The 14,045-nt window shown below is 35.9% G+C and overlaps 1 long non-coding RNA gene across 1 annotated transcript; it reads right to left on the bottom strand.

Annotated features, from left to right (window-relative positions):
- Nucleotides 1–45: 45 nt before the first annotated feature.
- Nucleotides 46–14,045, bottom strand: LOC127442450 (uncharacterized). Its single transcript, XR_007897484.1, has 7 exons — nt 13,946–14,045; nt 13,824–13,869; nt 11,446–11,510; nt 10,952–11,043; nt 10,516–10,588; nt 9,876–9,944; nt 46–1,321 (listed from the first exon to the last, which is right to left on the bottom strand). It is a non-coding gene; the product is annotated as an uncharacterized LOC127442450 (long non-coding RNA).

Raw genomic sequence — 14,045 nt, 5'->3', positions numbered from 1 at the left:
ATTTTAGTAATTAAAACATTTTCTTTTCTTTCTTGGCCATCTATTAACTGTTTAATAACATTAGTTTGTGCATTTCACATGTAGCAATTTCATATCGCTTGCAGAAATTAGTTAGTTATGAAAGTTTGATGTGCATTTAAAAAAATAAAATAAAATAGCTCACTCTGTACAATAACAACAATTACATTTATATTTACAGTGCAATTGCATATATTTATAATATAAATTTCATGAACATACATACATAGAAATACATTAGGCTACTAATCCTCAAAGGAATATTCCAGGTTCAATACAAGTTAAGCTCAAGCAATAGAATTTATGGCATAATGTTGATTACCACAAAAAATAATTTTGATTTTTTCTTTAAAAAAAGCAAAACTCAAAGTTACAGTGAGACTTACAATGGAAGTGAATGGGGCCAATTTTTGGAGGGTTTAAACAGAAATGTGAAGCTTATAAATTTATAAAAGCACTTACAATATTTCTTCCATTAAAACTCATGTATTATTTGAGCTGTAAAGTTGTTCAAATTGTCATTTTTAAATATATTTTTAGGTTTGTTGACATTACATCATCATGGCAACAAAGCTGTAAATTTGGCTATAACTTTATACAGAAAAGATTAGTAAGTGATTTTATCATACAAATGGTTTGCATCTTGTGGCTATACTTTTGATACAGAGAGTATTTTAACGTTTACTGATTGGCCCCATTCACTTCCATTGTAAGTGCCTCACTGTAACTTTTTGCTTTTTTTTAAAGAAAAGGAGGAACAATCAGTACTGTCACAAATGCTGTCGACTGAGCTTAACTTGTATTGAAACCGGAATATTCCTTTAAGGGGGATCAAAGTTTTCCGATATCTTTAATCCTACATAACATTTATTAAAATTGAAGTAAAACAATTAGTCAAACTAAAACTAACTTATTGTCCGTTTAAAGAGGTTTTAAGCACTGATATTCTGGATCAAAATTAGTTGAGTACTCATGACAATGTCAAATAAAAAAAGAAAAAGAAATCATTGAGGGTACCAGACAGTATAAATGACTTCAATCTAATATCAGTCAAGTGTAGTTTAAAATACTGAAAACAAATGATGCCCGACCGTTTGTTACAGATAGGCTTTTATTATAAAGAGTTAATCTGAATGTGTGTGCAATACATTATGTTTGTAGAGTGATTTGGGGTTTAAAGTGCAGCACAAGGCTGTGCAGATCTTTGTCCTCCAGTTTCAGCTCTCTAAAGAGAGAGGAAATGTACTCCACCGAACATGGACTTGCCAAAGTCTCTCTCAGCAATGGAGATATTCCCGTTAACCTAAAAAACAAACAGTTTTTAGCACAATAGGGACGAACACATAGCTATGAATCAAACAGAATTTAATGAGAATAGCCGATTCACACTCCAGAGCACTCTAAAATTGACTCTGGCACAGACCACAAATCATTTTACTCCTTTACTACTAAATAAAGCAAACTTTTATTTAATTGCAATAGTATGAAGATAGAAGACTAAAGTACACTAAATTAATTATTGGAAATACAGAGGCAATTTAAATCAGTCAAAGCTTGTATGCAGAAGTCATCTATCCATAGGTCTTTCTCTAAGAGGAAAATTGGTTCTTGCAACAGCTCGGATTCAACTTGTTCTACAGTTTCTGGTGCTTTATCTATTATTGATCTGCTCTCAACAAAAGACCACAGGCCAGTGGCACACCTGACATAAGGCAAAGAGAAGTGTGGTTCCAAATTATTAATGAGGGGAAAATAACAGGCCCTCGGCTGATTAACAGATTGAGAGCTTCGAATAGGTCCTGAAACCTAATGAAGACGAGCAGGCAAAAACACACTGATAGAAACAGACTGAGATTAGTCTATGTAAAGTCACAAAACAAGCATCATTTTAAACAGAAGCTCTCTCATTGACATTTTCTAAACTTTGTCGCTATGTTAAGAAACAAGCTAACTGTATCATGCCGGGGAATCAAGGCAATATCAAATGATTTATTTGTTACATCAATGAATAATGGGGGAAAATGCACACACATCCAATACTTCTACAACAGGTGCCGGATCAAGGCAAAACGCATTGAATTAACACTGAAGTAGATCCGCACACTGTTTTACTATTCCCTTTTATTAATTTCCGAAATGTCAAAGCAACGAATAATAAAAAATAACTCAAATACAAATAAGTTCTTAACATTACACAACATTTAAAAAATACACCAATGTTAAAGAAATTAAAAACTAAAAAGTATTTTACCAGTTTTTCACCCACCTCTAACAATTATGTCAGAGCAAAATATACAGTTTTCAGCATATTGAGTTCCCTGACACGTCTTCTCAAGACACACTTGAAATATTTATGTTCGTTTCTGAACAGTGCTGGCTAAGTTACTTATGTTTGTAATTTGTAGTGGATTACTATTTTTCTCAATTTTTAATCAGATTATTTTACTAATTACTTCATTAAATAAGTAATCACATTACTAATGACTTTACTTTTAAGTTACTTTCTAAAACACTTTTCCACTCAAAATCAAAATAATATCTATATTTCTTTTGTGTATTACACACAAGTCATACATTCAGCAGCACCTTATATTTCTCCTTTACAATGATTCATTATGGGGACATGATTCATGTATTCTACATAAATAATATATTTGAAATACGTATAACCCTATAATGTATTTAAAAGTAATGGAATTAAAAGTCAGTAACTGTAATCTGATTACAAGAAATAAACGTAATGCATTACACTACTTTTTGATTAAAAGTAATTAAATTACAGTAACTAATTATTTTGTAATTGGATCACACCTAACACTGTTTATGAATTACAGCAAGTTATTACTTCTAGCAACTTTTCCAAGTCTGACACACATTAACAAAAATCTGTTTTAATAGGATTTCAAACCACCCATGAAGATGTTTTGGCTCTGGCTTGTGAAAACTAGATTTTAAGTGTTTTTTACAACAACAAAAAAAAAAAAAAAAAAAAACTGAGCAAATTTAAGTTGGATATGCCAAAAAAAACCAAACAAAAAAAAAACATTGCCGGCCTGTCTGAATAAGGCCTCAGAGCAGGACACTCCTGGCCAAGTTGGAGCACTCCCTCACTTGGATCTAACATAATGAAATGATGCACTTTTTAGATGAACATACTTAGTTAACCTTCTGAAATCATTTAGCCAGTCAATAATAAATCAGAAATCAGAGCCGTGTTTTTAGGCAGCTCTTTAAATAGGGAGTGGTTTAACTGGGCTTGTGTGTTGGTTCTTCAGGTGGATTGCTTCCCATGCTGTAACCGCAGCATCACGGATCCACAGCAATCAGGCCGTGATAAGATATGAGCTTGTTGACATAGACAGGGAGCAGCACGGAACTCTCCTCTGAGTTTTGTGGCCCCTTCAGCCATTCACAAAACACAAGGGAAGTCATACACACCACCTGGCATAGTACAAAGACCATTTTGTAGCTATTTCTACCACACACACACACATTCACAAAAGTTTGTTTCACTATATTAGGGAGGTCATCTCATAGACTTTATATATTTTCTATCCAGTAACCCTAACCCCACCCCTAAACCTAACACAAACCTGTTGACTTTATTAGATTTAAAGCAAAACATGATTTGACATGAGCCCTTTTTACTAGTGAGGACCGCCTAAAACGTTCATACTACTCATTTTTGTCATGTTTTACAATGTAAGTGGACATTTTCAAAAATGTGGAACTGCAAAATGCATTCTGCTACACTTTGTTCCTTAAGCTAGGAAAGCTTTAAACTAAGCGAAGCAGGTGCAATACATGTGCAAAGAAATGAAACTATATTATTCCTCAATAAAAGTGCAAATCTTTATCATTTAGACAAATATTAACTTGGAGCAAAAACAAATGCCCACAAATCATACACAGACATAAATCACTAGTGTATTATGACTTAGAGTGTGTTCCTGAAGAGAAAACAATGCTCCCTGATTTCCTCAGTGCTGTTCCTGTCCACTCTCGTTAAAGCCAGGCCCTCCAGCTGTTGATCTGTCTACCACATACTTTCACTGTCAGAGCACAGCAGGCCACCGACATGCAATAAAGCCCCAATCAACAGCCATCATCAGATAAACCCACTGCATTATCTGCAATTGCAATAATCTGAGTCTTTATATGAGCACATGTTAGCTTAGGTTGAGGAACAGTGCTGCTGGCCTCTCATGGCAAATACCAACACATATAGCACTTTCCCATGCATGCAATAGAGAAAAACCAAGCAGTGGTAGATAATTAGCTAAGTATCTTTTAGTTGTCAAACAGATTTTCAGATTAGCAAGTATGTTGTGACCAGGGACTAAAAACGGTTCAGGGAATGAAAATGAAAACCAAAAATAAAACAAAATTGTTTGCAGAATGTAACCGAAAATGGGAACAAAATCCTCTTTTAATCATTCCAGAGTGAAAACTTTATTTTAAAATGCTAGTATCCGGTTAATTTTGTTCCAATAATTTTTTCATGAAACCAAAGACCAAAGCGTTTATCGCAGTACATTTTTGCAATTACATCACTTCCTGTTGCCTGAAAAAAAAAAGTCCTCTCTCTTTTTTTAGTAGAACATGATAAGCATGTGCTTTTATTCTGAAGGAAATGGCTGCATCACACATTTCTTTGTGTTAATGCATGTTGTGGATGTACAGCAGCCTTTCGTGACATGCTGAAGACCTTTTTGGCAACTATATATTAGGGCTGCTCGATTATGGCAAAAATCATAATCACGATTATTTTGGTCAATATTGAGATCACGATTATTTAACACGATTACTCATTGACTTTGGAAACATCATGCATTTATTGAACTTTAAAAAATAAAAAAAATTCCTTGAACTTGAAATGTAAACTGAACTGGGTAGGGGAGGAGGCTTTTGTCATATGATAATTATATTATGTATGATAGTGAAATAAAGGAAAGCCTCCATCGCCATCATTAACAGCAGGGGTGCTCACACTTCTGTGGAATGAGATCTACTTTTTCATCATGTTATTGCAGAAAGATCTACCATGTATAATAAAGGCTATACATTATCACAATACCAAATTTTCAGGAGTTGGTCGTGAAATTTGATGATTCTCAATACCCGCTTCAAAACCACAACAAATAATAATAATACTAACTAATATGTTAATTATGGAAGAATGGTTTCAAGTTCTTAAGTAATTATTTAAGACTAGTAAACAGTCAGTAATACAATAACAATTAAAAACAGCAATGAATAGAAATAGATTAAAAATAATAGAACAAAAAATAAAAATTAAGAAAAAAATTTAACAGCTTTAAAAGTTTTTAACAGCAGCATCTGTGACGAGGAGGAGGGCGTGGCCGAGCAGTGATGGAGCACAGCTGGCGCTGAATCAGCTGATCAGCGGGAGAGCGAGATAAGGGGGAGCCGGAGACGGCAGTTCAGTAGAGAGAGAGAGAGAGAGAGAGAGACACACGCGGCCGCAACGCATATGTGTCTGTGTTTGTTTACGTTTATTTTAAGTTGAGTTTCTCATTAAAATTTACGTTGACTGTTCTGCTGGTTCCCACCTCCTCCTTGCCTGTCCTTTATACTGTTACAGTTGTGCTGAAAGCCAGGAGGGAGGAGAGATGCGCTATCGCAGGGTCCTCACTGCTGCCATCTGCCAGGGGAGCAGCCGCGGCCGTCTGCCTTGGGACAGAGGGGTCGCTGCCAACTGGCAAGAACCATGGCTGTCTGCCGAGAAGCAGTTCCATCAGCGATAGGGGCCGGAGGAGTGGTTGAGGACTGGGCGACGGCACGTCTGGAAGACGGCGGGTCCGGAAGACGGCGGGTCCGGGAGTCGGCAAGCAAGTTCTTCTCTCTCTATCCTCTCTCTCTTTCTCTCTGTGTCTCTGCTCGCCCTTTCCCCTCTCCCCACGCCTCCCCTCGTCTCTCCACCAGGTTCACAGGAAGCTGGGTGGACCACCAGCTGACAGAATGGCCAGAAGGGCAGTATCTCCCTCTCCAGAGATTGGGGGGGGGGAGAGTTAGCCAGACCGGTGGTGCCCCGGCCCGAATCTGTGACTGTGTTTGTTTACGTTTGTTTTAAGTTGAGTTTCTCATTAAAATTTACGTTGACTGTTCTGCTGGTTCCCGCCTCTTCCTTGCCCGTCCTTTATACTGTTACAGTATCAAGTATTCAAGTAAACATTCAGAATGAAATGCAACATAAAACTACTACTGGTCTTCTTATAATGCATTAATACTTTTTAATGCTACTAAAGCTACTCAGTCAAGAGCAGTGAGTGTTTTCTCATTTTCTTGTTCTGGTTGTTTGATTATTATAATGACACACTAAACGGCAGCAGGTCTATTAGCTTACATTTATTCTTACATGTCCGACATTTTAATACAAATCTGCTTTTTTCTCCGCAGTTTCTGTTCACTTTAGACGTCGCTCTCTGTATTTACATGAATACCGCACAAAGACGGGCATTCTGGCGGAATTTTGAAATGTATTTGACCGTTCAGGTGCGCATTAGCGTGAGCATGTTCAGCACACACACATACGCCACCTGTCAATCAAACAGGGCGCAGCTGTTACTAGATCGCTTGCGAATTATAAAATTACGTGCTCTGGATTACTTTCAACAGCAGAATAAGAATATTAACTTTCTAATAAGTGACACAGGCCTAGGCTATCACAAATATAGCCAGTTATTTTTTTGTTATTGACGTTTTAATCAGCCTGCTTGTCCTGTCGGGCAAGTAATTCTCTTTCACTTGCCCCTTCAAAAATCCACTTGTTCCGGACAAGCGTTAATGTCGAGCCCTGATTAAATATTGTATTCAGCATTCTCAGATAAAAATATTTCCTTCTGCAGTTTAACTCCTAAAGAAAATGTATGTTGTTTTAAAGGAGTTTTAGATATTATTTTGGAAAACAAGCCAAAAAAGACTAATCAAAAACGTATTTTGTTCCAGTGTATAGTGGGATAAGACTACAGTCTCTCACCTTTATGTTCACTTCGATCCATCTTATCTCACAAAAAACAAACTTTCTCTTCTTAATAGAGCTTCGTATTGCCGATTTTCTTCATGATAAGATACACACAATGGATGTGACGCATACATCGATCAGCCACAACATTAAAACCACCTGCCTAATATCGTGTAAGTCCTCCTTGTGCCGTCAAAACAGCTCTGACCTGTCGAGGCATGGACTCCACAAGACCTCTGAAGTGCCAACTCTTGCAAGACAAATAAGCAACCGCAGCTTCAAAAACAAGCCCAAAACAAGACCAATATTATTATAGCCTGTTACGCAGTGGTGGAAAGAGTACTGATTTTTTTTTTACTTAAGTATAAGTACTGCTACTGAAGAAATAATTCACTTGAATACAAGTAGAATTACTCAGAAATATTATACCTCAAGTAAGAGTAAATTAGTTGTAAGTAGTAATTACAAGTTACTTTATGAAAATGATATCATATATAGTATATATGCTTCCATTTTTAGAACACAAAGACATTTTTGTTCTTGAAAGAAATTGATGCTTCCTTTCACAAAGGATGCATTAAATTGATCAAAAATACTGCCTAAATCTATTTATTAATTTATTTGAATCTATTAATTGCAAATTATTATTACGGTTTGAAATAATTGTTTTAAGTGGTATTTATTCCCATTTTTCTTTACCCGTGATGGCAAACATATACTGTGTCACATATTCCTTACAAAAGCATTCTAAAGTGCTAATTTGGGACTCAAGAAAATGTTTTACTGAAAATGTTTAACATTTATTGAAAAGGCTACTGCATACTATGCTTGTTATGATTTCTATGTTGATAATTCCCTCATATGGAAAAAAATGGAATCTCTTATTTTGAGTTTGTTTTTCCAGACCAGGTTGTTTTTATCTCTTGTGAGATCTGGCAACACTGTAAATGGTATAAGCAGAGGTGTCATGCCCATTCAGACTGAGGGGGTGCCCCCTTAGATTTTTGAGCCAAGAGGATTTTTAATGGATTATTTGAACTTCCAAAACCGTATTTGTACCTTCGATAATTCAATTAAATGATTATTGCATGTAAAAAAAAGAATGTCTGTGACAGAAATCCTTATTCACGTCTCTAAATTTTGTCAGTCCAAGTCCAATCGAGTCACGTTCCGCTATACACGACATCCAGTGGCTGTTTCTGTAATCGTGCTCAAGGGGAAGGTCGAGCACCAAGGGAAAGCGATGTTATGGTAATAAAAACTAATTAATTGGATCAACTTCAATGCAGTTAATGTTTGCCAACTATGTCGGATCTCTGTGGAAGAGTCAATCAGTTTTTTTAAAGTCTAATAATGATTATAGTTAGGTTTTTGTTTGATCGGTTGCTGTTCATTTGCTTTATTATTTCAATGTGAATCCTTTCCTTTCTAGTCATTATAAAAACTTTAAGTAACAAAAGTTTTATATGGTTCCTAGGCAGCCGGGGATTCAGTACTTTCAATGGGAGAAAGGCAGCAGGCGGATGAACGGATCGCAGCAGCAGCGCTTGTGTTCACAAGACTCAGCCGCTTTGTTTTACAACACACACTGCACAAGACAAGATTTTTTTTTTTTTATGTCTGCTGCATATCACTGACCATCTCACAGAGATAACTTTAATCAGCAGGTGTTTCGCTTTTATTTATTCCGTTCCCTTAAGCACAGTCTGATCTGATCGATCGCTCCATATTTCCTATAGTCTATAGTGCATTGTGTGGCAATCACTATAAAGAATAATGGAAGAGGGCCTGAGTAGCTCAGTGGTAAAATACGCTGGCTACCACCCCTGGAGCTCGCTAGTTCGAATCCCAGGGTGTGCTGAGTGACTCCAGCCAGGTCTCCTAAGCAACCAAATTGGCCCGGTTGCTAGGGAGGGTAGAGTCACATGGGGTAACCTCCTCGTGCTCGCTATAATGTGGTTTGTTCTCAGTGGGGTGCGTGGTGAGTTGAGCGCGGATGCCGCGGTGGATGGCGTGAAGCCTCCACACGCGCTGTCTCTGTGGCAACGCGCTCAACAAGCCATGTGATAAGATGTGCGGGTTGAAGTTCTCAGACGCGGAGGCAACTGGGATTCATCCTCCACCACCCGGACTGAGGTGAATCACTACGCGACCACGAGGACTTAAAAAGCACATTGGGAATTGGGCATTCCAAATTGGGAGAAAAAGAATAATGGAAGAGTTCTATTCATGGTTAAACGTCATATGGAGAAATAAGTCACTTTCGGAGAAATACAAACCCTTTTGTTTAGTTATTTTTTATTAGCTATCACTTACACTGAACACGGAATACAATATGTACAGGTATGATTTTGTGTTATGGGGTTTGCGGCGGCTGAACTCTGTGCACCCTCCAAAGAAATAGGTGCATGACGCCCCTGGGTATAAGGGTGATTATGTGCAGTATTTAGCACAGAGCATTGTGATTTAAAAAAAAAAAAAAAAAAACACTTTATTAACCATTCTTTTATTTAGTTCTAACCGGTTACCATTTGGAAAGGAGGATGCAGAACACCTGAAGCGAAAAAAAAAAAAATCAAATAATTTTCTGCTCAAAATGAACTGAATTTTGTTTTTAGTCCCTGGTTGTGACAGAGTAATTAGATTACTGATTTTCACCTAGTGAGATAAAAAGGTTGAAACAGTCTCAACAGACCCAAACTATATCTTAGCACCAGATTATCATAACGACAGTAATCACCCATAACAACCTAGGAACCACATAGCAACACCCTGGCAACCACAATGGACAATTACCACTCACATTTTCTTCACAAAAATGTAAAAATCAAGTTGTTCTTATTGTATAAAATATTGTTCATGTGATACTTACACGGACAGAAGAACCACTGCAATTATAGTTCATTCAGGGTTTTTGTGAATTATATTTGTGTTTGTAAACCTAGAAGAAAAAAAAAGAACAAATCATGGCAATCATACTGAATATATTAATCTATAAGCAGAAGCAAAACCTTTGAAAATGCACCAACTGGATGCAAGTCATAAGAACTTATACTATATGGGGGAATAACTGCAATATTAAAGTCAAACTGCTTTAATCAGTGTTGTGTCTTTATGGACAAAGCGCTCCGATTTAGTGGCCCTCAACAGCCGAAACAGATTTCCTGGAAGCAGGTTCAATCCCAGGGTGAAGTGCCCCTTCAGAAACATGGTAAATCATCTTCATAGTGTGACACACGACTTCCTGTTGACAACACCTCTATGGCCAATCACAATTTATGGTACGTGAAACTAAACACCTCACAGTTCAGACCAAAGGGGGCTAATGACTGTTTAATAGACAGACATAAACACTGATTTTACGCTGGCATACTTGCTGTTGTCGTTGCATTGCAAAAATGTACTGTCATAATTATTTGATTTTAGAGCCAAATTGTTAAGTAACTATTAAGTAATTATGCTTATTGTATACAGATCTTTGCTCCCAGTATTCGTGTATGAGTGTTACTCACCTGAAAGTCCTGACCAAATTACTGATGTCATAGATGACATCACCCGTTGTTAGACACTATGCCATCTCTCAAACTTTAGAAAGACACAAGAAGGTTACATCATATAATAATGTAAAGGAAGCAAGTGAGTGCAATATAAATGTCTGTATGTGTTCTTGACTTTCCTGCCCTTTTGGGTTCCCATTCTTTTTGGTAAATTAATTTCCTTGACCTATCCAGTTATTTGTGATGACTGGAAAAGTATTTTTAAAAACTCATTTTGATTCAGACTGATTCACTAATGATTAATTTGTGAAGCAGTTCAAATGATACACTGAAAAGAACTGGCTCAAACGAGTCAATCACTCACAAACTGGGCATAACTATGGCTCTTGTGCACTATAGCTTTTCAGAAGCAGCCGTAATGACAAATACTTATCCAGTGCTGAACACTGACCTTCTGCTGAGCTTCTCTATAGCAATACGCTTCTGAATCAAGTGCTGTGCATGAGAATCAACCAAAGGAAGAGCAAGATCCTTCCCACTGTCCTAGAGGACCAGGAGAAAAATAGTGTGCATGTCAATCAAGAATGCAGGCAGCAGAAATTCATAAGAGAAGCTGCTGGTGGATGTGAAGTTTTTGCACATGGTACCATTTAACATGTGTGGATGCAGCACCCACTACAGGATGTTAGAGCAACTGCAGGCTCTGACTCCAGCACTGTATCAGGTCTTATTTTAGAGCAAAAAGTCATGTATTCCCTAGACCACATCCACCTTCTTGGAGATTTAATAAACTTCAACCAAATATCTGTGTCCCGAATGACACACTATTCACTATGAACTCAGACATTCAGAGACTATTTAGCCCAAAACGGAACACAAATTGGAATGCCCAATATGGTGGATGTAGAAAAGGAAGTCCTGCCTTCAGGTAAAAGAGCCAATCACCTTTCAAATATAGAAATCACCTGTCAGTCAACTCGAGAACGCACATGTGCATTAGCTGGATCAGCCTGGAAAAAAAAAAAATAAAAAATAAAAAAATATATATATATATGTATATATATATATATATATTTTTTTTTCTTTAGCATTATCTGAGGCAAAGATGCACAATTTATTGTTCACGTTCAAGCCAAATGTACACCCTTGACCATTAATTACAATTGTTTTGACAGTCCACCACCGCGCGTGGCCAGGTAACTCTGCCCCTTCTGCTACATGATTGTTTTTTCAGTTGAAGAAGCACATCATCCGGGTATTCGTAGTACACTTTTTTTTTTGCATTTTCACTACAAAATGGCATAGAATAGTGCAGAAGTGTGCGATTTAGGACGCACCTAATATAAACCAAGGACTGATTTCACAATGTTTACTCAATCCTAAATATACAAATGTGAACATAGCATTTAAGAAGTCTAAAGCTGTGACACAAATGAAGCACTATACACTAAACACTATGCACTCAGCCATGTAGTATATTAATTTTCAATGTGTAGTATCGTCCCAAATGGAACACAATGTTTTTTTTACTACACGGAAGCATTTGCCTTTTAACAGCTGACGGAAGTGATGTTTCAAATGCATACGACGTGTTGCCGCTAGCTTTAGTGCAAAAGCCAACCTCAGTTTAACACTTGTATCTCAAACAACGTACATATCTACACAGCATGGGGTGATAAGAAACCATTTAACTCACATTTGTAAGGTGCTTACATACTACTCAAACTACTTACGCTCAGGGTTGGGGAGTAACGGAATACATGTAACGGGATTACGTATTTAAAATACAAAATATAAGTAACTGTATTCCACTACAGTTACAATTGAAATCATTAATAATCAGAATACAGTTGCATTCAAAAAGTATTTTGATTACCGAAGAGATTACTTTGCATTTTATTGTCATTTGTTTCATTTAATATTTAGTCCTTTCAGATGGAAAACATTTATACATATAAATGATGCGATCCAAAGTGCATTTGAACAGCGGTGAAACACTTTCTTATGATGTGTTACATTCATACGAGCAGACAGAGAAGTAAGTTTGAAGTAAGTTTGGAGCAGAAGAAATAGAAATAAACCTTGTGTAAATTGTCAGCTTTACGCTAAGATAAAATGCTGTTTCTAGCCATTTTACATGCACATGTTACCAGGCACAATCATATTTTTTTATCAAGAAAATTCACGTTAGATCATAATTTCTTTTTTCTAGTAAGATCTTTGATATTAGGGCAAAAATCATATTCTAGATGATAATTTTTGTATTGTTTTCCTGTAAAAATATCTAAAAATCCTTAAAACAAGATCATTTAGATTAATCTTGTTTTAGAAACAACACTGCATAAGATATTTCGGTTTTTCAGAGAATGTATTTTTAACATGTATTTTGTCTTACTGTACTGGCAGAGTTTTTATAGTCAAAACAAGTGAAAAAATCTACCAGTGCTGAAGAAGTAATCCAAAGTATATGATGTAAAACAAGAAATAAAAAACAAAAATAAAAACAAGAAAGAATTTAAGAAAGACAGACAGATAGAAAAAAGATAAAAGGGCAAGCAAGCAAGAGAGAAAGACAGACAGATAAAAAAAGATTAAAAAACAAGAATTTAAGACAGACAGATAAAAAGAAAGATAAGAGAGCAAGCAAGAAAGAAAGTCAGACAGATAAAAAATAAAGAATTTAAGAAAGAATGAAAGACAGACAGATAAAAAAGAACGAGTTTAAGAAAGACAAAAAATAAAAAATAAAGAATTTAAGAAAGACAGAAAGAAAAATAAAAAATAAAGAATTTAAGAAAGAAAGACAGACAGATAACAATTTAAAAAAAATTAAAAATATTTAAGAGAGACAGACAGATAAAAAATAAAGAATTTAAGAAAGACAGACAAAAAATAAAAAATAAAGACAGACAGACAAATACAAATTTAAAAAATTAAAAATATTTAAGAAAGACAGACAGATAAAAAATAAAGAATTTAAGACAGACAAAAAATAAAAAATAAAGAAAGACAGACAGATACAAATTTAAAAAAGAAAGAATTTAAGAAAGAAAGACAGACAGATAAAAAGAAAGATAAGAGAGCAAGAAAGAAAGACAGAGAGACAGACAGACAGACAGACAGACAGATAAAAAAGATAAAAAACAAGAAAGAATTTAAGAAAGAAAAAAGAAAGACAGACAGATATAAAAGATAAAAAAGCAAGCACGCAAGAAAGAAAGAATTTAAGAAAGATAGAAATATAGATAAAAAGAAAGAAAGAAAGATAAAAAAACAAGAAAGTAAGTAAGAAAGAAAGAAAGAAAGTCTTTTTATGAACTTACCTTCTGGCCTCATCTGCAGCTGATCTCATCTGGGTCACTTTCCCACCTATAATTCAATAAAATAGGACAAAATTCTCATCTGTTAACCCGAAAATGTGAGTATATGACTTTTCCTATCATACCTTTCTTTAATTTTGCGGATCGGATATTTCCCGTCACTTCACCTGCTTCCACGCTTCTGTTCTCAAAACAAAAACACTTCCGCATACGCCACGTGATTAC

This window comes from Myxocyprinus asiaticus, chromosome 6, assembly GCF_019703515.2.
Source record: "Myxocyprinus asiaticus isolate MX2 ecotype Aquarium Trade chromosome 6, UBuf_Myxa_2, whole genome shotgun sequence".
NCBI classification, from domain to species: Eukaryota; Metazoa; Chordata; class Actinopteri; order Cypriniformes; family Catostomidae; genus Myxocyprinus; species Myxocyprinus asiaticus.
The sequence above is the reverse complement of the archived record's forward strand: the minus strand, read 5'-3'. Positions and strand labels throughout refer to the sequence as shown.